Here is a 24,232-nt window from a genome sequence, read left to right on the forward strand (position 1 = left end):
GAACATTCCCTGGCTGTGTGGTCACCTTTACATGGTAGTTATCCAGTGGAACATTACCTTGCTGTGTTGTCACATTAACATGGTACTCATCCAGTGGAATATTCCCTAGCTACGTGGTCACATTTACATGGTAGTCATTAAGTGAAACATTCCCTGGATGTGTGGTCACATTAACATGGAAGTAATCTAGTTTAACATTCTCTGGCTGTGTAATCAAATTAACATGGTAGTCATTCAGTGGAACATTCCTTGGCTGTGTGGTCACATTAACATAGTAGACCTCCAGTGAAACATTCCCTGGATTTGTGGTCACATTAACATGATAGTCGTCCAGTGGTACAGTCCCAAGCTGTGAGGTCATACTAACATGGTAGCCATCCAGTGGAACATACCCTGGCTGTGTGGTCACATTAACATATTTTTAATCCAGTGGAACATTTCCTGGCTGTGTCGACACATTAACATTGTGGTCATCCAGTGGAACATTCCCTGCCTGAGTGGCTACATTAACATGGTAGAAATCCAGTGGAACAATAATTGGCTGTGTGGGGACATTAACATGGTAGTCATCCAGTGGAACATTACCTGGCTGTGTAGTCACCTTTACATAGTGGTCATCCAGTGGAACATTTCCTAGCTGTGTGGTGACATTGCATAGTAGTCATCCAGTGGAACATTCCCTAGCTGTATGGTCACATTAACATAGTAGTCATCCAGTGGAACATTCCCTAGCTGTATGGTTACATTATCATGTTAGTCATCCAGTGGAACATTACCTAGCTGTGTGATGGCTTTAAAATGGTAGTCAACTAGTGGAACATTATCTAGTAGTTTGGTCACATTAACATAGTAATCATCCAGTGGAACATTCCCATGCTCTTCAGTCACATTAACATGGTAGTCATCCACTGAAACAATACCTTGCTGTGTGGAAACATTATTGTTGAAGTCATCCAGTGGAACATTCCAGGGCTGTCTGACCACATTAACATGGTGGTCATCCAGTGGAACATAACCTGTTCTTGTAGTCACATTAATATGGTGGTCATTCAGTGGAACATTCCCTGGATGTGTGGTCACATTAAACTTGGTAGTCATCCAGTGGAACATTTCCTTGCTGTGTGATCACATTAACATTGTAGTCATCAATGGAAACATTCCATTGCTGTGTGGTCACTTAAATATGGTAGTCATACAGTGGACCATTCCCTGGCTGTGTGGTCACATTTACATGGTAATCATCCAATGGAACATTCCATTCCTATGTGGTCACATTGACATGGTAGTCATCAAGTGGAACATTACCTGGCTGTATGGTCACTTTACCATGGATGTCGTCCAGTGAAACATTCCCTTGCAGTGTGGTCACATAAATATGTTAGTCATCCAGTGGAACATTCCCTTGCTGTTTTCACATTAACATGGTGGTCATCTAGTGGAACATTCACTGGCGGTGTGGTCACATTAACATGGTAGTCATCCACTGGAACAATTCATTGCTGTGTGGAAACATTAACATGGTAGTCATCCAGTGGAACAGTCCCCGGCTGTATGGTAACATTAACCTGGTAGTTAACCAGTGGAACATTCCCTATTTTTGTGGTCACATTAACATGTTAGTCATCAAGTTGAACATTCCATAGATGTGTTGGCACATTAACACGGTAGTCCTCCAGTAAAACATTCCCCGGCTCTGTGGTCATTTTAACATGGTAGTCATCCAGTGGAATATTCCCTTACAGTGTGGTCACATTGACATGGTGGTCATCCAGTGAAACATTCCCTGGATGTGTGGTCACATTAACATGGTAGTCATCATGTGGTACATTCCCTAGTTATGTGGTCACATTAACATGGTAGTGTTGTAATCCACAAGTTAACTACAACACTTAACGAATGATGATTGGAAGTACATGTTAAGTAGACAGACTATGGATCACATATCCACGAAAGGTCAAAGGGATTAAGACCACAGCTGTTAGCCAAACTAATAATTCCTGGAAAGAGGACTCAGACTTCTAGAAACAAGGTTACCGCTTCTAGGGATAAGGTTAATTTGATTATACCTTCTTTGAGAGGCGTGGTGAAATGTTTGAGGCCATGGCTGACTGGAGGCAGTCTTGTTGTGGGAGTGGAACTGGAAAATCCTCCGAGGTCTCCGTTTGTGGCAGCAGCGAAGTGTAGCAGACAGCTATGCGAGAGCCTGATGTGATCTTAGTGACCAAGTTAAGTCTGCAGTATGTGAGTATTGAATTAAAGACTTACTGGGTGTGGAGCGTTGTAGTAATCATTCTGTATTAGGGAATTAGGCAGAAGTTACGAGTGCAAGTGGTGACCGCGGAGGTCAAGTGGTCTATGGGTATTGGAAGTGTATTTACCTAATAGAGTATGTTAATATGTTATTATTTGTCAGAGTCTATTCTTTGTAATTAAATGACAAAACCCGACGGCCTTTAAATACCTTCCATCTGTCCCCTCACAGTGTTCCTGGTTTGGTTGGTGAGGGAATGTTAGGGAATTGGTAGACGACATATTTGGTGGCAGCGCAAACAGGTTTTGGAACACTTTGAGAGATGAAGAAAGTGTGTTACTGGTTTAGTTGGTGAGGGAATGTTAGGGAATTGGTAGACGTCGGGTTGTGTTCAGGACGGTGGATATTGGAGTGAGGAAGGGAAGGTGTGTGGGCCAGTGAGTGGCCATAGGGGGGTGTGGGGCCAAGTGGAGTGGCCACGTTGTGCGGCAGGGGTGGGTCCCCTAAGGGGTGGAAACAGTAGTGCGGGGAAGGGATACGTGACGTTGTTAATGGTGGCTTAAAATTATAAGTGATTCTAGTGAGATTAAGGGAATAAGGCCAAGTAAGGTTACTGTACGGCAAAGCGTCAAGCTGGTTTATACACGAGCACATAAGGGGCGAGTAGCCATGACGGGTACGGGTAGTAATAGGGGCGCCAGTGGCCAGGCCACGAGTAATGTCGGTCAGGGTGAGAGTGGTGATAACACAGCGGCATTGCTTACGGCGCAGGCGGCAGCGTCAGAGACAATTGGGCAGGTTGCACAGTGGTTGACAAATGTGTTGAGCACGCATGAGACGACTAATGCAGGACCTAAGGTATATGGAGACATACCCACATTTTGGGGCGCCAAACGGGATTCGAAAGGTCAGTTACTGACGGATATTAGAACATTTTTCTTTGCTCTAGAGAAGGCGACTAATGTGGGGTCATGGTCTGATCAGGCAAAGATTGCATTAGCATATTCCAAGGTGAAAGGGGAAGCAAAGACCCTGCTCAACTCGGCGGAAATTACAGAAATAAATAGTTATAGCGAGTTTAAGCAGGAGCTGATAGATCATTACGATGTGCAGCACGATGCAGTAGAACTAAAGGCTCAGTTAGCTGCACTTAAACGAGAACCAGGGGAACAATTAAGGGCGTTTGGCCATAGAATGAGACTCTTGGGTGATGTGATTGAGCGGACGGAAACGCAGTTCACGGGGGTAGTAAGAGATTCTATGCAACGGAGTGTTTTTTTCGGTGCATTACCACGGGAAAGTGCGTTACACTGCAGGGAAGCTAAGTCTTTTAAGGAAGCGGTGAAACATGCAGTGTTTTGGGCGGAGAATAGCCCGACACATAAACTGACAGAGGATGACATTTTCAAGGAAGTGTCCCCTAAGGAACAGGCAAATCTTGCAGACACGCAAAATAGACAAGCTCAGCTCTGGGCCCCAGTAGCTCAGCCAGTGGAGGATGGACTCGCGGCGGGGGTCACACATTCCAAGGGCAAGGGGCGAGGTGCTCCTCGACGTAACAATAATAAGGGCTGGGAGCCAAGGGTGTTCCAGGGACACAATACGAGTGGGGTGTCTTGGGGACCCCATCAGGGTACTCGTGGGCAGCGAGGAGGCTATAATCAAAGGGCACGTGGAGGCAGGTTCACTCCTGCTCCACCAAGGTACTTGCCTGCTCAGGGAGCAACAGGAATGTACCACCAGAACCAGGATACCGGTAGAGGGTATTCCCGGGGAACAGGGTACACTGCAGGTAAACACGAGCCAGACCGATCTAAACAAACAAAAGTGTGTAAGCTGTGTGGTGACGGTGGTCATTTGCCTGGTAGTGTAAGCTTTTTGTGCCGCCTAATTACCAAGTGTGTACAGTAGGGGGTGGCAGACAGTAATTGTGTACCGTCGGGTCGGGTCATCCCATATAGGTGCATTTACGGTTAAAGGGCACTATCTATACAGTCTTGGTGGACACCGGTGCTTCCGTGTCCATCATGAGTCGTAGCGTGTTACGATCAAACGTCAGGCAGATACCTAACAACAGGAGATTAACGGCGGTGGGGGATAATGCGTTGCAGGTGTTGGGAGAGACAACTGTGGATTTCCAGCTAGAAGATAGATGGTTTAAACATAGTTTTGTAGTAATACAGGATATAGGGCTGAAACATACCAACATTATCTTGGGAATTGATTTCCTCGAAAAATACTCATGTACCATAGCGTTCAGCGCAAGGGGGAATAAATTGGTATGTGGGGTCAAGCGGTAGACGTTAACAAGGTGAGGAGTAGAGAAGGAGTAGCAGTCGTGAGGGGTAACTGTGGTAACTCGGCTGGGGACCAGAATATACGGTGGGCAGTCACGGTACCCAAGGATGTCACCATTCCGGGAGAAGCGTCCTTAGTGATTAAAATGGCATGTAAAGCTAAGGGAGTAGACGTTGTTCAAATTGAGCCATTGGATAATCCAGCAGGGTTGGTGATAATGGAGACTATTGAAGACATAAATGAAGGGGTAATTCGGTTGAGGGATTTTAATCCCTCTCGCTGGTCAGTCACCTTGAGTAAGCATGCACAGGTAGCGTGGGGGCACCCTGTGGAGATTATTGCAGCCATGTCAGTAAGTCAGAGTGAGGGCGATGAGGATAGAATGGGTAAATTAATGGGAATAGTGGATAGGATGTCCATGGAAAGGGAGGTTAAGGAAGCCGTAAGGGGTTTAGTCAGGGAGTTCCCGAATGTTTTTGCGTTGAGAGGGGAACCCCCAGGGTGCATTACTCAAGGAGCACATAGGATTGACGTAGAGGGCGCACATTCAGTATATACGAGAACATATAGCATACCAGTGGCACACCAGAGGGAGGTGAAGGAGGAAATAAGCCAGCTAAGGGAGCATGATATCATTGAACCATCCAGTTCACCGTGGCACAGCCCTCTCGTAGTAGTCAGGAAAAAGAATGGGGGGAGTGAGGTTATGTGTAGATTTCCGCAGAATTAACAAGCTGACGAAAGACGAAGCATACCCATTACCAAACATACAGGACACATTGACACGCTTGAAGGGTACACAATATTTTACCACATTAGACCTACTCAGTGGGTGTCACCAGATACCGCTGGAGGAAGAGTCGAGGGAAATCACAGCTTTCAGTGCGAGCAACGAGCTCTGGCAATATAAACGACTTCCTTTCGGGTTGAAATCAGCACCTGCTGTGTTCAGTAGGCTAATGATGAGTGTGTTATCGGGGTTGATAGGTCCCACAGCGTTGCTGTACCTCGATGACGTAATCGTGCTGGGAAAGTCATTAGAGGAGCTCATGCATAATTTGAGGAAACTCTTGCTAAGGCTGAGGTTACACAACCTCAAAGTGAATTTCGAAAAATGCATTTTTTTGGAGAATCGGTAACATTCCTGGGTCATACAGTGGGCCAGATGGGTATCAGTCCATTGCCAGATAAAACCAGGGATATTCAAGAGTTCCCAGTTCCACAGAACAAGAAAGAGTGCAAATCTTTCCTGGGGTTGGTTAGCTATTATCGGCGATTTATTAAAGATTTTTCAAAAATTGCAAGACCATTACATCAGATCAGTGGACTTGCAGAGTTCGTGTGGGGGAAGGAACAACAGCAGGCGTTCCAGGTACTGAGGGCTGCTGTCAGCTCTCGCAGTATCTTGGCGCACCCAAATTTTAGCAAACCGTTTCTGGTGTATGCGGATGCTTCTGGCGCAGCGATAGGTGGTGTGGTAGCTCAGGTGGATGAGCGAGGACGGGAGCGTCCCATTGCATTTTGTTCACGAGTACAATGTCCTGCAGAGAGGAACTATAGTACGATTGAGAGGGAAGCACTAGCGATCACATTCATATTACAACGGAACCGGTACATCTTGCTTGGACATGAAATTTGGCTCAGAAGCGATCACAAACCCCTTAAGTATGTGTTTGAGTCCAAGGAGCCTTGTCAGCGACTGGCACGGTGGGTTACCTCGCTCTCAGAGTTTAACATTACAAACTTTGAACATGTACCAGGGAAAAGCAATGTGGTCGCTGACGCGTTGTCAAGGTGTCACAATGTAGCAGTGGTGAGTGAAAAGGGGGAGGAAGATGTGTCGTGGAATGTGAGGGAGTTGATACGGAGTCAGGAAGGTCACCCCCTGTGGGGGGAGGTAAGGAAGTTTTTGAGGGGTCAGCGTGCGGAGTTGAGGAAGTCACTTCCAGCACCAGTGGATGAGTTTGTGGTTGAAGATGAGGTGTTGTATCATCTTGGTAGGGTTTCGGGTATACGGTCTGAACCAGTATACCAGGCAGTCTTGACACCGGAGTTCCAGAGGACTGCAATGTATCTGTGTCATAACATCCCAGCAGCAGGCCATGGAGGGGAATCCAAGACGTTGCAGAGGGCACGTTAAAGGTTCTATTGGCCATCCATGGGTAAAGATATCAAGGTCTATGTAGCCTCTTGTGACAGTTGTCTGAGGTACAAGGCACATAGGTTGGGGGCGGAACCTTTGCGTAGGTGGCCGGATGTGAGTACTCCCTTCGAGAGAGTACACATAGATCTCATTGGGCCGCTACCACAAGCTCATTCAGGGGCGAGGTACATATATGTAGCAGTGGATGCACTCCGTTCTAAGTCGGCAGAGGATGTGACCCAGGCCATGGTGGAAAGTGTGTTAACCAGGTTTGGGGCTCCTCAACAAGTTGTGTCAGACCAAGGGTCAGAGTTTATCAATCAAGTATTTCAAAGCATCGCGAGAGTGTATCAATTCAAACATACTCCAGTGCTGGCATATCGACCATCGGCGAATGGTTTGGTTGAAAGACACAATACTGAAGTAATCAGTATTCTGCGGCATTTGGCTGCAGATGATGTGCTTGCATGGGATCAGAGTTTGTCGATGGTGAAGTCGGCGCTCAACACGGTGTTCAATAGGTCGGTGGGAGAGACCCCGCATTTTTTGTTGCATGGGTTCGATCCCCGACTTCCGTTCACGACGTTCACAAGCAAGCAACCACCATGCTATGCATTAGACTTCAAAAGTGTTGTCTGTAGGCGAGCAACCAAGGCATTTGACTTGGTGAAACTACATTTCAGAAAGTCGACAGAGGTAGCAGAGGCATATTATAATGCGCGGAACAAGGTCCAAGCAAAGGTGATCAATGAAGGTGATAGGGTATTCGTGAATCAGATGCACGCTCAGGCAGAAGGTAAGTTGGCACCCAAGTTTGTGGGGCCATGTCGGGTAATTAGCAAAAAGAATGCAGAAGTTAAGGTTAAGGTGCTAAACACAGGGTATGTGTTTTCCTGTCATCCAGACCGCGTCTATACACTGACCGGTCAGGCAAGTGAGGAGCCATACCCTACGGGGAGTGTGCCAGGGGAGAGCACACCAGCGGCTGAGGACATAGGTAGGGGTACGAGGAGTTGGCAATCAAGGGTGGATAACGCAGAACAGCCTTCGCAGGACCGGGGACAAGGTCCACAGGCGACGGTGACACATCGCTACCCGACCCGCTCTCGTAGGGTCATGAACACAGAAGGAGCATAGTATGTACTGTAGAGTAGTGCATGGCCATGGTAGTTTTTGTAGAGTGTGGGGTAGTGTGGTGTTGAGTAGTGCATGGGCATGGTAGCCTTTTTGTAGAGTGTGGGGTAGTGTGTAGAGTGTGGTGTTGAGTGGCGCATGGGCATGGTAGTCTTTTGTAGAGTTTGGGGTAGTGTGTAGAGTAGCGTGTGTAGTGTAGTGGCGTTTGGAAGCCTGGTGTTGTGGAGTGCATAACGGCAGAAGAGGCCAGGTGGTGGTGGATACGGTAAGTATCGGTGTAATGAGGTCAGGTGCGTCAGGACGCAGAGCCTGGCTGTTGAGAGACGTGGTGTTATAATGAGGTCATCAGTGGTTGGGTTGACCAGAGGTGATGGTGTGTCGGAGTGGGTAAGTCTTATGGATAAGATTACAATGCAGAATTTCAAAATTTCAGGTGTTGGTGGTTGCAGTGGGCGAGCCAAGTAGATATACTAATTTCTCATTAATTACGTTGTTACAGGAATCACGCTAGAGGCGAGTCAGTGGCAGTATGATGCCTTAGTGACATTAGTTGTGGAATTATTTTAATGAGGTATTTATTGTGATAATGTATGTGCATGTATATACTGTATATTACCTCATCGGCACCATTACTGAGTGTTAGGCTTGAGAAGGTCCCACGGGATCATGTCACAGAGCTTCAGGTAGAGGAGAAGGGAAGCCATGAGGCTACACTCGGTAATTCTAGAAAAAAAGGGGGGAGAAAGTGAAGCCAACGTGACGTTATAGGCGAAATTCGCACCCCTGACATCAAAGCAGGGATAAGGGCCAGCTGCAATGGCTTTGCAGCTGCGCTCAGGCTATATACGGGGAGAGAGTAAGGAGCCGAAGGGGTGTTATGTAATAATGGGATCGAGCCAGGGGGCTCCGAGGGAATATTTTGCAGGTACAGCGGTCGGGAAGGTGTGAATACAGGTGGGCACACTCTGGGCAGATGGGCCTAGAGTAATGTGCTACAGCTGTGGTGAGCACAGCAAGGAAGGATGACCAGAGAGCTGTGAGGTATCTACAGCATTCTGGGGTTGGTGCCCTGAAACGAGACGGCAGCATAGACCCGACGGAACATGACCCTGGGGTAGGAATCTTCGTTGCTCTGGAGGCTAGGATCACGTTAGCTCAGAGCAACGATGGGACATTGACAACATTCACCAGGCTGGACAGCCTGGGTTTTGTCTGGGTCATGGAGGATCTAGGACCTAGCAACCATGGGACACGAAGACAAGAGAAGTGATGCTGCCAATTGTAGAGGAGGCCAGTGATACATTGTGTGATCATTGTAGCCCTTATGTCAACAGTACAGGGCAAGATGTTAAATTGTTATTAACTTGTTACTAAGGATGAAGAACCTTAGATATATATGTGTTGTGTATATATTAATGACTAGTGTCATTTCTGTTTAAGTGCCAGCATATATATGTGTATATGTGCATTGTTGGAGATGGGAGAAAATATTACAGACTTTTTTACCTACGCTATGATGTGAATATAATGTATATGTTGTAGAAGTGTTGTGAGTCATATCGGGGAAATTTTTAATTTAGTTCATCGTGTGCATGATGAACTTATTGCATGAATTTTTAGTTGTACATATATGGTGGGTGCATCCTCCAGGTCCTTGCACCAATGGAACCATTGCAATGATGCATATGGGGACATATGCGTGTTTAAGGAGGGGAGTGGTGTTGCAATCCACAAGTTAGTAGGGATTATTAGCTAGAGGATCATTACTACAACACTTAACGAATGATGATTGGAAATACATGTTAAGTAGACAGACTATGGATCACATATCCAAGAAAGGTCAAAGGGATTAAGACCGCAGCTGTTAGCCAAACTAATAATTCCTGGAAAGAGGACTCAGGCTTCTAGGAACAAGGTTACCGCTTCTAGGGATAAGGTTAATCGGATTATACCTTCCTTGAGAGGCGTGGTGAAATGTTTGAGGCCATGGCTGACTGGATACAGTCTGGTTGTGGGAGTGGAACTGACAAGTCCTCCGAGGTCTCCGTTTGTGGCAGCAGCGAAGTGTAGCAGACAGATGAACCGAGAGAAATAAGTGAAACTGAGGCTGAAACAGAAACTGAATTAAAAGCTAAAGCTGAATTAAAGGCTGAAGCCAAATTAGAAACTTTAAACCAAAATAGTGATAGTCTTAATCACTCAAACCAGCCTCCTAGAGGTAATGCAGAAAATGCACTAATCAAGCATTCCAGTTTTCTATAGAAATTGCTGATAAAGAAAAGTCTATCATAAATCTCGTGCACCAGTTACTGGATTTAAGCCCACCAGATCAATTAGTTGACTCCTTGCAAGTCTTTAGTTTATAACTGGAGTCACTGTTAAAATCATTCAGCAGTGAAGTGGATCAACCCACTGCTGCAGTGGATGAGTAAAATTGTCCAGCAAAGTGCTAAATGAATTATATTCATATCAGAATAACCCCATCCTGACAATGCAGGATATCGTAGAATGTTTGCATTCAGGCGTAAAGAAAAAACAAGCAAACCAGGCTCTTAAAGCCTATACTAAATCTACAGAAGCAGTACCCACATCGAATTCTTTAACTGACCCTCCTAAAGTGACACAGTCATTAGTTAATAAGGGTACTAACAAGCAATCTAACATTCCCAGGTCAAACACTGATTTATCTGGGAAACCTAAGAGTACAACAAATACTCCCAAGAAACTACAGCCAAACAGTTCCAGACCAAAGTGAAAGAAACAAAGCAGTAAATACATGCAAGCAGCAAAGCTCTCATAACATTTAGTTACTGTTTCACCTAAATCGGTTACCCTTAAACATGCTGTAGGATGGGGGATTATGTCTGTTTTGGCATCAAGAACATTCACTATATAACTGCACAAGTTATCCTAATAGAGACACCCGAGTCAGACGACTCAAGCAGCTACACAGATGTACCAGGTGCCTCAAACTACATAATACAAACAGCTGTGAAACCCCACTGAACACATGCAATAGGTGTAGAAGGGGGCCAGCCTCATGCTGCACTGTGCAAATATGTTAGTTCAAAATATACAAACCCCAGAGTAAGAGATAGAAAATCTATACAAGTACATTGTTGCAAGGTGCGAGAAAACTACAGCATACAATCACCAACATCTCAAGTTAATGCAACATTGCCCAACTCCTAGTCAAGAATAAAGGGGCCAAGATCGCCATTCGCAGTCTATTCAATCAAAGGTCCCAGAAAAACTTTATCACACAGAAAGAGGAAGAGGCACTTAAGCTTAAACCAGTAACACAGGTTAAATTAAAGCTGTCAGGGTTCATGATAAATAGAGGACCCCAAGAATACACTGTAGTCCAACCACTAGTACACCTAGGCAGTTATGTCTGACATGTTCAGGCCATACTAGTCGATCATATCCCATTTGACCTAAATGTTAAGGGTCTAGGGAACACAGTCAAATTTCTACATGAAAATGGAGTTAAATTGGCCGACAACAAGATAACGTTTGATCACCTCACCGATGTAGGTCTGTTAATAGGAGCAGACTACTACTACTACCAGTTAATTACTGGAAAAACTTAGCTACACGGCATGAATCTGCTCAGATCTGCAGGAGGCTATCTACTTACAGGTACAGTTTTAAACCTGAACAAGCCTATGCCTTCTAACAATCGATGTTAAGAGAAATTAAACCATCAGCTGAATATAATTCTATAGCAACAAGCATAAAAGAGAAAACAGCTGACTAAATAAACCTAGATTGAGTCTGGTACAATTAATATTAGCCGAGATGTTTCCATGGATCTCAGTGGATAATCAGTGGTCAGCAGCCTAAACCGGTGCAAGTCACAGCGATCAAGCCACTGACCCCACTGTAAACCCAGAACTTTTCTCCACAGTAATAATTAACCACACTCATTCCTCTGTATAAAACAAATAAAATAAAGCTAAAAAATTCTAGCACTCTAGGAATCTCGCAGGAAGATGAAGTCATGAAGAAATCTTCCATACCTGCAAATTCACCAGGACAAAGGTCCAAAATAAACTCTCACCTAAGGTCTGCCATGAAAACCTTAGAGTAGTCTTCAAAAGAAGACAGCATTAATATAAACTGGCGCCTAAGATCTGCCAAGAAAACCTTATATTAGTCTTCAAAAAAGGACAGCATTTATAACCTGACACCTAAGGTCAGCCAAGAAAACCTTAGATTAGTCCTAAAAAGAAGATAGCATTATATGAATTGGAGTTTAAGGACAGCCAAGAAAACCTTAGAATAAGTCTTCACAAGAAGACCGCATTTAAAAAAAATTTCCCTGAACTAGGAATCTAGTAATCCACCTGATGAAATATCACTTGCAACATTGCATCAGTTTTGTTTGGGGCTACTTCTTCTTTCTTGCTTCTGCCCTTAAGCAACCTTAGAAACGTTTTTGAAGAAGCATCTTAGCGCAAGCAAAATTTAAAGCTTGAAAGTCTGTAAGTGAACATGTATCAGAGAACTATGAATAGTGAAACATATAGGTTGGGATCCGTTACAAAATACCTTCCAAGAAAGATTGGTCGTAGTAACCATGAGTCAGATTCACTCCAGCAACCTTCAGTTTCCCATAAAATAATAAACAAAATTAAACTTTTAAGTTACCATGCTTAGTTATACCTCTAAAGGGTTATAACATTGTAACTTACCATGTATAAACCGAGTGGTTTCCACTGCTCACTAATAAACTTTTGAGTTGTTGTGCTCAGTTATGCCTCAAGAGACAGTTAAAGTACCATAACTTACCAAGCTTAAAGCAAGCAGATCCTACTGCTCACTCATAAACCTTTTAAATTATTTTGTGCTTAGTTATACCTCAAGAGGGTTATAGCACTAACTTAACATATATAAACATAACATATAAATTCAGCAGATTATACTGCTCATGAATCTTTTAAGCCATGTGCTTCATTTATGCCTCTAGAGGGCACTGTGGCCTAATACACATAAACCGAGCAGGCACCACTGCTCACAATGAAATCCTTTAAGCTATGAGCCTTGTTATGCCTCAAGAGGGTTATAGCACTGTAGCCTAACACATTCACAAATGAGCAGACTCAACTGCTCACAAATTAGCTAGGGTGACACTACCAAAGAAATAGTTAATTGTCACAATTAGCATTACCCTCTACTTAGGTAGGTTTAGGGAAATTAAACCCTCTACTTAGGTAAGTTTAGGGAAATTAAACCCTCTACTTAGGTAGGTTTAGGAAATCAGTTAGGGTCAGCAGAGTACCAGCTAAGTCTGTACTCACGAAAGAAATATAGTTGACTATTAACAGAGACTGGTTTACATGAAATGATGATGTTTAATGATGACAAACAGAAATGATACCCACATTTGAAATTGAGGATGAATTAATGAGTCTTCAATGACAAGCCTGTGAGCTGTAATTCAACTAGCTACAAGTCACCACGACCAAACCACTGGTCTCGCTGTCGACTCAGACATCCTTGATTTTATTGAATAAACATACTCAGTTCCTTAAAATGAAATAAAATTAGCTAGGTTAGAAACTTAGTTATACTATCAAGTAACCTAAATTTTCTGTCCGAAAGGACTGATGTACACTAATGTAAACTTAAATACTTTAATTCTGCATAAGTGCAGACAATTTCTTGTTTGAGATGGAGGTGATCATGAGTCTCCAGTGATGAGTTAGTGTCTAATAACTCAACAGTTAAAAGTCACAGCGACCCTAGACACTGACCTCACTGTAGATTTGAAGTGTCCTTGATCTTAGATGTCCTAATATTATTAATTTAATTATCAAACAGATGTTCCCATCATAACAGAATAATGACTTAGTTTCATACCTGTTTCACAGATACGGGACATCCGTCATGTACATACTAACGTACTAACTTACTAACATGTAATGCATTTATAACGTCACGGGAAAGCATCAGGTACATCAGTACTAAAGCATGAACTGTCACCCGTGTTTTCTCGCCCCCGGAGTTATATTGGAAATTTCCAACACCCAAATAATAAACCCTAGTAGAGTATAACCAATTTATTGTACTAAGAAACCTAATATACTAATACTACTAACCAGTAGTGTAGCAATATTAAATTCCTATTAATTTGAGGCGTTCTACCGCCATATATGTCCTAGTATTCATGGCTGTCTGAAAATCTGACACCATTAACTAATATTAATTCAACATGCAGATGATATTGCTGCTGTGTTGTATAAACAAGTTAACCCATAGAAAATGTTACTTGTAGTGGAACTTTCCGTCTATAGAAAACGGGATATCATTACCACATACTATTATAATTTCACCAGGTATTCTGCTGGGAATTATTCTAAATACATTAGTCTTTGGACTCTACCATCATAAAAACATCTCATATAAATTAACTTAATTATCATTATTAAAATAGAGTAAATGTGACCCTTCTACCACTTACTGTCATCTGGACAATGTAGGCCAGAAGCGTCAGTGAGGAGGGAGTGATCAGCCATTGTTATTGTTTAAGACCAGAGTCGTTGGAGCTAGTAACTGCTCCTATAAATTCTCTTGGACGAAGTGTGACGAATATCAGAGTAGTGGTCTTTCATCATCAACACGCTGTCAGCAAATACAAATGAGGTGTCTTTCCGAAACCCGTTTATCTATTTATTTATTGCCATGAATATTAGGTAGATATAAAGGGTGAGCCAGTTAGATCACAAATGATCGACTCAAACAAAGTAATTAAGCCTTGGTCTTTATGGTTCAATGTACAGTGTTTTCTCTGATATAGCTGTCATATATTAGGAATCTGGCTTTACAGCTAGCGCCCTTTTGACAGGTCAAGACGAGGAAGCATGCTTTGTGTACCAGTTACTTGGTGATGGAAGCTAACTCAAAGAGGATAATTTGGTGTCTACATCCTAGTTATATCTGGTGAACTAAGGCCTGCTGTACAATAAGATAAGGAACCTCTTCAATGTTTAACAATATATGTAGTTTAATACTGTAATTTGATTGGCTGCATATATATAAATTCAATATAAACCCCCCCTAATGTGCAGTGGATCGATTTGTGAGATTATTGCAGAAATACAGTCCACTTAACATCATACAAACTGCTATCGAAATATATAAATTAATGTAAATATAAATTCTATATAAATTCATATAAATTAAATAAATATAAATCTCCAGTTCGGTTCCCACATTATTTGGACCTTCAGAACTGGATTATTTGGTCCTTTGAACCCACATTTGGTCATCTTAGTACCGGATGAACCAGTTAACCAGTGGATTCATTAAATATACTAGTGCAGTCTGATTTATACAAAGCCAGTCAAAGACGCCGGTGTTGCCTCAAACGAGTTCACGAGCCCCCTCAGCTTGGTTCAGCCTCATCAGCGGTTTCATGCACACCCACAGATTTGGTGGCGTGTTATTTTGTGAAATGACAGCGCTAATATTAAAGCCAGCCAAATTAGTGGCTGTGTCTTCGCGAGATTGTTCACGGATTTCGTAGTGTTAAATTTCGCGAGAGATTATCTACGAATTTTGTGGAGTTTATTTCGCGAGGTCACTAATAATATTTAATACTTCTTGATAATATTAGAAGTTTCATAGAGGCTAATTAAGAGGCTATTATCAATAATTGTGTATATTATTTCTCCAAAATAGAGAATTATTTAATATATATTGCACTAGTGTTCACAATATAATATTTACCAATTGCCAACCCACAACAGGGTAGGATATTACCATTGACTAGTTGAACTATTTATTGTTCATTCAAGTCCCATTATTACCATAGTCTAGTTGTACTATATTAAACAACCTAGCACCATTAATGAATGGTGCAGACCCTATTTCGGGTGTACATTTTATCAACTTGAGTTGAGTTGTGTATATATATAATAATTTACTAATGATCATTACACCTATGAGTGATTAATTAGTGTCTATACCATCCTAGGGTGATATAGAAGAGCTAACCTAAAGGTTTTTCCAATGACACTGGTTTATCACTCAAATCATTAGTGTGTATGATTGTATATATATATATATATATATATATATATATATATATATATATATAATGTGTATTAATTTTAAGTGCTAACCTCTAGTAGAGCTAGGATTATAGCCTAGTGATTGCAGATTTTACCCTAGGCTACCATCAGTACTTGCTCACAATTTATGAGCCAGTGGTGCCCAATTAACAAGTCACCATGACTAATCCACAGAAAGCAAAGCGTGCTTTAGCAGCACATAAACGTCAACTGACAAGAGATCTCGACCAATATGAACAGTTGTTATATAAACCTGTAATTAATTATCGTTGGTTGAAAATACGACTATTACAGATTCAAACCCAATTGCATATATTGAAAGCAAATAGGAAATCTTACCAAAATCAAGTCCACGACGACGACGACATAGTAGTTGAAGATGTGGAACCATTCCTGTCTGACCTAGCACAATATGAAGAAGAAACTCAAGCCAGGTTGGAACATTTACACAGGATAATTGAATCAGAACAATTAGCAAGTTATCCAACCAGAGACACTCGTATCGAGCGACTCCAGGAATTAGGGAGATGTTCAAGGTGTCTCAAGTCACACAACATAGACTATTGTGATACCCAATTCAACACCTGTAACAGGTGTAGAAGAGGTAGGCACCATGCAGCACTGTGCAAATATACGAAATTAACGTATTCAAGACCCATGGTGGAAGATAGCATTCCCACCACAGTACAGTACTGCAAGGTGCAACAAACAAAGAGTGTCCAATCGGCAAAGTCTAAAGGTAATACAACTTTGCCAACTGCCCAAATTATCATCCAGAATAAGAGGGCCAAGGTCCATACCCGTGGGTTGTTTGACCAAGGGTCCCAGAGAACATTTGTCACTAAAAAGTTGGCAGACGAACTACAATTAAGGCCTGTAGCCCTGACGTCATTCAACATCTCAGGGTTTATAACAGATGCAGGACCTCAAGTCTACCAGGTGGTACAACCATCAGTACGTTTAGGCAGGTACGTCTGTCGAGTACAAGCCATTGTAGTGGACAAAATACCAGTAGACCTACAAGTTCAAGGTCTGAGAGCAACAGCCAAATTCCTAAGAAATAGAGGAATAAAATTGGCAGATAATATTAAGTCTGATCACCTCACCGACTTCGGTCTCCTTGTAGGGACAGACTACTTGCAATCGATTCATTGGTAGCCCTACTAAATATCAGGGCATACCCATGTTAAATTCTGCAGGAGGTAAATTACTCTCAGGCCTAGTATCAAGCCTGAGGAGACCTATGGCTGCAGATAAATAATACCAATAGAAATCTAAATTTGTCAGCTGATTATATTTCTCCAGTAGCATTCTACTAAGGAGATTACTGCTGACTATAGTAACAGAGGATGATGTTAATATCATCATTTAAAGCTGAAGATGAGTTCATGAGGCCTCAGTGGCAAATCAGTGAACAGTAGCCTAAACCAGCTACAAGTCACTGCGACCAATGTCACTGAACCCACTGCAGTCTCAGAACCATTTTTTACTTTAATGATGGGCTATTCAATCCTCTGCAGCCCGTCCTCCAAACAAAGATCCAAAAGTGATTCCATCCACCCTCCAAACCCACTGTTTATGAATGAAAATCGGTTTACACACGACTCACAACTGCTGACGTTCGAACATATCCGGAACAAGTGCTTCACTGACGAATTTTGTTCGAATCACAATGCTATAAATGCTTCACCCACGTACTACAAATACAAATAATCGCCAACAGAACCTAAACACCTAACCTAACCTAACCTATGCCAATATATACACAATATGCTAATATATTATAATATTAATTTATTCTTGAGAAAATTCCCATTTTGAGTGAACAGCATGTTAAAATTTATGAATGCGTCTGTGGGGTTGACCGCTGCATGTAATGGACTTGAGTCGAGGACGGGTTGTCCTCTGAATCAATTAACTAAAGTAAACCCCAATAAATCTGACGACTGATTTGATACATTTATTATTTAATCAAGATGAATTCCATGGGCCTCAGTATATATATATCAGTGACCAGTTACCTGAACAACTTCAAGTTATATCTAATGTCACTGATCTCACTGCAGTCCCTGAATCATATTTGACTGTAGTACTTGTTACGGCCCTCTGGGGTCACAACTGGGTTCTTTCTCTGATGTTAGTAGAGTTTGGGTATCCGGCCCCAAGTTAGTAGTGGCTTTCAAGGGGTGTGCTCCGTAATGCAAGTAAATTAAAAGGGAAGGGATAAAACTGCACTTAAACTTAAATATATATTCACCACCACCAATAAATAAACATAAACCGTCACACGCGGTTACTATGACTACACGTATGTACAATCACTTGTCTTCCTCTGAAGACTCTGGACGTTCACGGTGCTCAAGACGAGTGGTCCTGGTTCTCTTGTGGCCTCAAGTTGAATCCTTTGATTCTCTCGAGTCTACCCTGGCCACAGACCAGCCAAATCACAGTTCCACTGGGTGTACCGTCGTGGAGGCCGTCAACCACAAATCCAGCCTGTAGCTGGCAGGTTCCAATCAGCTACGCTGCGTAGGCCACTCCACGACCGATACTAGGGTTGCGAGCCCAAGGCAGGAGCCTCGTGTGTTTCCACAGATCACTCTCCTCACCACAACACCCCAGTGGTTAGTCGTCTCCACCAGTCAGCCCCGGGTACGACAATCCCTGGTTCTGCCACCTCACAGGCAGGCTAACACAACAGTGTTCATCCAGGGGGGGTGACTCACAGCTTCAGCAGCAAATGCGTGGAGGTTCTACAGCTGCCTTGGGTAGACTGATCCAACGTCCATTACAGCAGTCCCAGGTCGACTCTGTAATCAGACACGTCATTAGTATTGATGACACTCTAGGGCACCTCACTCACAGGCTTAGACACAAACGTCCACCTATCCGCTCCATAGATGGCGTTGCTGTCCAAGCGTCACCTCACCAGAGGTCAGCAGCGGCTGTGTTATGAGCTGATCAGGACGGGAAACTAGCCCTTGTGGCCAGTATATCTCGTCCTCACTAGATGGCGCTGTCCATTTGGAGGGGGTTTCGAGAGCTGACCCACAGATGGCACGGTCGTCACTGCTCCGTGCTCGGACGCTGGGCTCTGGTCCGTAACACCTCCCCACCAAAAAGAATTTGGTTTGGGGTTCTATAAAGAAAAACACAAACCAAATTAGTACGCGGATACAACTCCAAATGGACTCACGTACACTATAAACTGGAGTGGCGAGGCTGTCTTGTCCACAGAACTGTACTACTGGGGAACTCTGGCACAAATGCAACTTGCAGATTGAAGGCGATAACCTGCTTGATGTGATCTTCCACACCTCCACTGCGATGTCAAACAGGGGCATACTCTCGCGTGCCTCGAGTAAGGATTGATATTGACGCGATCCGGGGTGAATCGACACTTCCCTGTGTCGTGACACTGATGATGGCTGGCCACAGACGGCATTTCTAGTACCGGTCCGGTAGTCCTTCAGGGAGACGGGGACCTGGAATACAGGGGTCTGAAAATTTAGAGTGACAGCGACAGTGGGTAAGACAGTACTTACAGCATACGCCTCTACTAGGCTCACACCCAGTCCCAACAGGGCTGTTCGTACATCGAAGATGGTGTCCGCTCTACCACCGTCAGGTCGACCAACGTTCCGCGTAACGCTACCTCCAGGCTCAGCAATCATGCGGGGGGTGTCAACCTGTTGGAAACAGTCACTCATATTATCACACCTCGTACTTCCTGTATCTACCATCACCTTCCAGGTCCCTTCTTCGACTGCAACACTCACAGTGCACGTCTCTAATCCCAGGGATCTCTTCGCGATGTTCATGGGAGCCATCATCTGTCGGGTCATCCTCTAGTCCTTACTGAGAACACACATGAGAAGAAGACAAAATACTGCTAAGAGACATATGGCCAACTGAGGGATAAGCTTCCTGAGCCTGTCATGTCCATAACCGGCTATATCCATTAGCCTGGTTTGGACCGAAGAGGGCACTAGAACTTTCGCACATACCTCACATACCTCTGACTGTCTGGGGAATCTCTGGCCGGTTCAATGAACGCTGTACCTTGCCATACTGCAAGTACTCATCCGCCTTCACTCCAGACTCGTTGGTATCCGTGGGTGCTTGCACACGAGACCTCTCTTCATGCTCAGTTGCCTCTGCCATCGTAACCTCATGTTTCTTATTGGGAGAAGAATCAGGAGACTCTGCTAGGATGCTCTCGATCTGTCGGGTAGAGGACAAATTAAACCTATTATTTAATTCCGGGTCTGTCTGTACCTGGACATAACCACTGCCTGCTGTTACCTCAGACCTTGCTGTTCCGGCTGACTCGTCCGCAACCTTGGGATGATTGTTGCTCCAATCTGTCACAAAGTCGTTGGCTAGTATCACGTCAATCCCAGCTATAGGTAGGGTATCGACTACTGCTAACGCACATGTGCCGCTGAAGTAAGGCGAGTCGAGATGTACCAGCACTAAGGGGGCGACGTACTGCGTCCTAGGAAACCCAACCAGGACAACCTTTTGTCTCCCATCCACACTCACTCCCTCGGGTAACGAGTTTTTCACGATCAGAGACTGGGCTGCTCCACTATCTCTGAGCACTACAACTGATCTACCAGTATGATCACTCGTTACATACCCGCTTGAAGTGTGAGGGGAAAACAATCTTGGTTCTTCCTGCGTAGTCGTAGACTGGCTTCCTGCTGGTGGTGTCATACAGCTCACCAACATCACCTCCCTACATGCGCCACAACCTCTTCTGCCTCGGCACATAGCAGCTACATGCCCTTTCTGCCCACAAGTCCAGCACACCATATTCCTCCTCGGACTCTGGTGTTTCGGACTGTTAGGACTAGTCCTTCGAGGGCTACTTGGGAGCGTCTTCTTAGCGCTTTGTGGGACGGGGGTCTCCTCTTCGTTATGACGAGGTTTGTCAAACCGGCGTAGGTAACTCCTCGGGACATACTTAGCAGAAGGCCTATGCGTCAGGATGTATTCCTCAGCCATGGTGGCTACCGCACTCAAGGTCTCCACCTGCTGCTCCTCTAAGTACGTCTTCAGGTCTCCAGACAGACAGTCTTTGAAGTTCGCTAACAGTATGAGCTGCTCGAGGTCTTCTTTGGTCTCCACCTTCCGAGAGGCACACCACTCCTGGAAAAGCCGCTCCTTGATGGTGGCGAATTCGGTGAAAGTGTGCTCTGAGGTCTTTTTCAGGTTTCTGAACTTCTGCCTGTAAGCCTCAGGTACCAATTGGTACGCCATGAGCACTACCTTCTTCACCTTGTCATAATCGCCAGTCATCAAGGGACGACGTGGAGTAAGCGATTTGGGCCTTCCCAGTCAAGACGGACTGTATCATGATGGCCCAATACTCCTTTGGCCACTCCAAAGAGGCTGCGACTTTCTCGAAGGCCGCGAAGAACTTCGAAACTTCCTTCTCGTTGAACTTCGGGACCATTTTGATGTTCCTTACCGGATCGAAAATACTTGTGTCCGTTGTTTGCCTCCGACCACCTAATCGCAATACTTCTAGCTCATGTTGTCTCTCTCTTTCCTCTCTGTCTCTTCGTTCTTGTCTGTCTCGTTCTTCTCTCTCTCTTTCTCGTTCTTCTCTTTCTCGTTCTTCTCTTTCTCGTTTCTCTTGTCTTTCTCGCTCTTCTCTTTCTCTTTCTCGTTTCTCTTCTCTTTCTCGCTCTTCCCTTTCTCTTTCTCTTTCTCGCTCTTCTTTCCTTTCTTCTAATTCTAAATGCCTCATCGCCATTTCTTTATCTTTTAATTCTCGTTCTAATTCTAATTTCTTCCATTCTATCTCACGATTAATTTCCAATGCACGCATTTTTACTGTAAATAGGCTAATATTCAGCTCACCTGCATCACTGTCAATGTCACTGCCCTTATCTTCCTTTTCAGTGGAAGCTACTTCCTCACTTGCTTTTGTACCTTGTGCCTCACTTTCCTCTTTCTCTTTGGCCTTCAAATGCCGGTGAACCTTGGACAAGATATCCACACGGGAATCACTGGCACGTATCTTGATCTCCAGGTAGGCACTAACTAAGACGAGTTCTTGTTTCCCCAGATATTTTAATCTGGCAAGACAGTCCTCCTTGTTCAGAAAGGCCTGAACATCGTCCAGATCATCGATAGTCGCTTTTTCCGCCATTGTCACTGAGATGGAACACTAGCACTTAACACACCGCTTTCACGTTAACACTTAACGCACCGATCACTGTTTTACGTCAATATTGCACTTTATCGCACCTTATACCGCACTTGCCAATATTGCACATAATTACACCGGGCACCGCACTACACAATATTGCACTTAATCACAGCGAGCACCGCACTACACAATATTGCACTTAATCACAGCGAGCACCGCACTACACAATATTGCACTTAATCACAGCGAGCACCGCACAGGACGTATAACGTCCTAATAGTCACACACAGGGGGAATTATTTACAGGGATTGCGCCACTTCACCACCCCTGTCAAACATACTTGACAAGGGGTCGGATCCCGCTGGGGATGCCAATTATGTTATGGCCCTCTGGGGTCGCAACTGGGTTCTTTCTCTGATGTTAGTAGAGTTTGGGTATCCGGCCCCAAGTTAGTAGTGGCTTTCAAGGGGGGTGCTCCGTAACGCAAGTAAATTAAAGGGGAAGGGATAAAACTGCACTTAAACTTAAATATATATTCACCACCACCAATCAATAAACATAAACCGTCACACGCGGTTACTATGACTTCACGTATGTACAATCACTTGTCTTCCTCTGAAGACTCTGGACGTTCACGGTGCTCAAGACGAGTGGTCCTGGTTCTCTTGTGGCCTCACGTTGAATCCTTTGATTCTCTTGAGTCTACCCTAGCCACAGGCCAGCCAAATCACAGTTCCACTGGGTGTACCGTCGTGGAGGCCATCAACCACAAATCCAGCCTGTAGCTGGCAGGTTCCAATCAGCTACGCTGCGTAGGCCACTCCACGACCGATACTAGGGTTGCGAGCCCTAGGCAGGAGCCTCGTGTGTTTCCACAGATCACTCTCCTCACCACAACACCCCAGTGGTTAGTCGTCTCCACCAGTCAGCCCCGGGTACGACAATCCCTGGTTCTGCCAAATCACAGGCAGGCTAACACAACAGTGTTCATCCGGGGGGGTGACTCACAGCTTCAGCAGCAAACGCGTGGAGGTTCTACAGGCTGCCTTGGGTAGACTGATCCAACGTCCATTACAGCAGTCCCAGGTCGACTCTGTAATCAGACACATCATTAGTACTGATGACACTCTAGGGCACCTCACTCACAGGCTTAGACACAAACGTCCACCTATCCGCTCCATAGATGGCGTTGCTGTCCAAGCGTCACCTCACCAGAGGTCAGCAGCGGCTGTGTTATGAGCTGATCAGGACGGGAAACTAGCCCTTGTGGCCAGTATATCTCGTCCTCACTAGATGGTGCTGTCCATTTGGAGGGGGTTTCGGGAGCTGACTCACAGATGGCACGGTCGTCACTGCTCCGTGCTCGGACGCTGAGCTCTGGTCCGTAACAGTACTTGATCACAATCAGTCTTCTGGGTTAAATAATATGTAATTAGGCTTGAATTTTAGCCTTTCAAGAGTTAACAGGGAAATGAAATCGCATTAGACTTCTAACCCCTGCAACTCTAGTACGGGACATCCGTCCTGTACGAACAGACGCACAAATGTGTGATTACTAAGTACTAACATCAAATTAATCTAATAATTCGAAGGAGGAGTATCGGTGTTCATCTGTTCTAAATAGAACTTCGACCCGTGAGCAGCCCCCGGGGAATTATGTTGGAAAATCCGACACCATTAACTAATATTAACACTTTCGCGCTATCTGGACGTGCCGGCGCGTTCGGTTTCTTCTAACGTAAACGCATAGTGGACATAAAGTTATGTCTACTTTTAAAATATTTGTATAAAATTCAATTTTTATCCGATTTACTTTGGGTTTGTTTCAAACTGCGCGCTACGAGGCTCTCTTTCTCACCACTAGGCTGCATGGTACAATAAGTTCATGAAAGGTGTGGATAACTTCGATCAAATGGTATTTTGTCCCAAACGGGTTGCAGGTGGGTGACTTTAGCCGTTTATACTGGTAATTCTTCCCCCATATCATGTATTATATGCATATGTCTGTTTAGGGAATTTTATTCCGATCAATATACAACCAAAAATAACTGTGTGCAACAAGTATAATCTTGACAAACATAACAAAAGTAAAAATATTTCGTGTGTGTTTGACGCTCACTGATATGTTCCAGCGTTGTTTTATATTTGTCGCTATTCTAACTTA

Source organism: Procambarus clarkii, chromosome 90, assembly GCF_040958095.1.
Source record: "Procambarus clarkii isolate CNS0578487 chromosome 90, FALCON_Pclarkii_2.0, whole genome shotgun sequence".
NCBI lineage: Eukaryota > Metazoa > Arthropoda > Malacostraca > Decapoda > Cambaridae > Procambarus > Procambarus clarkii.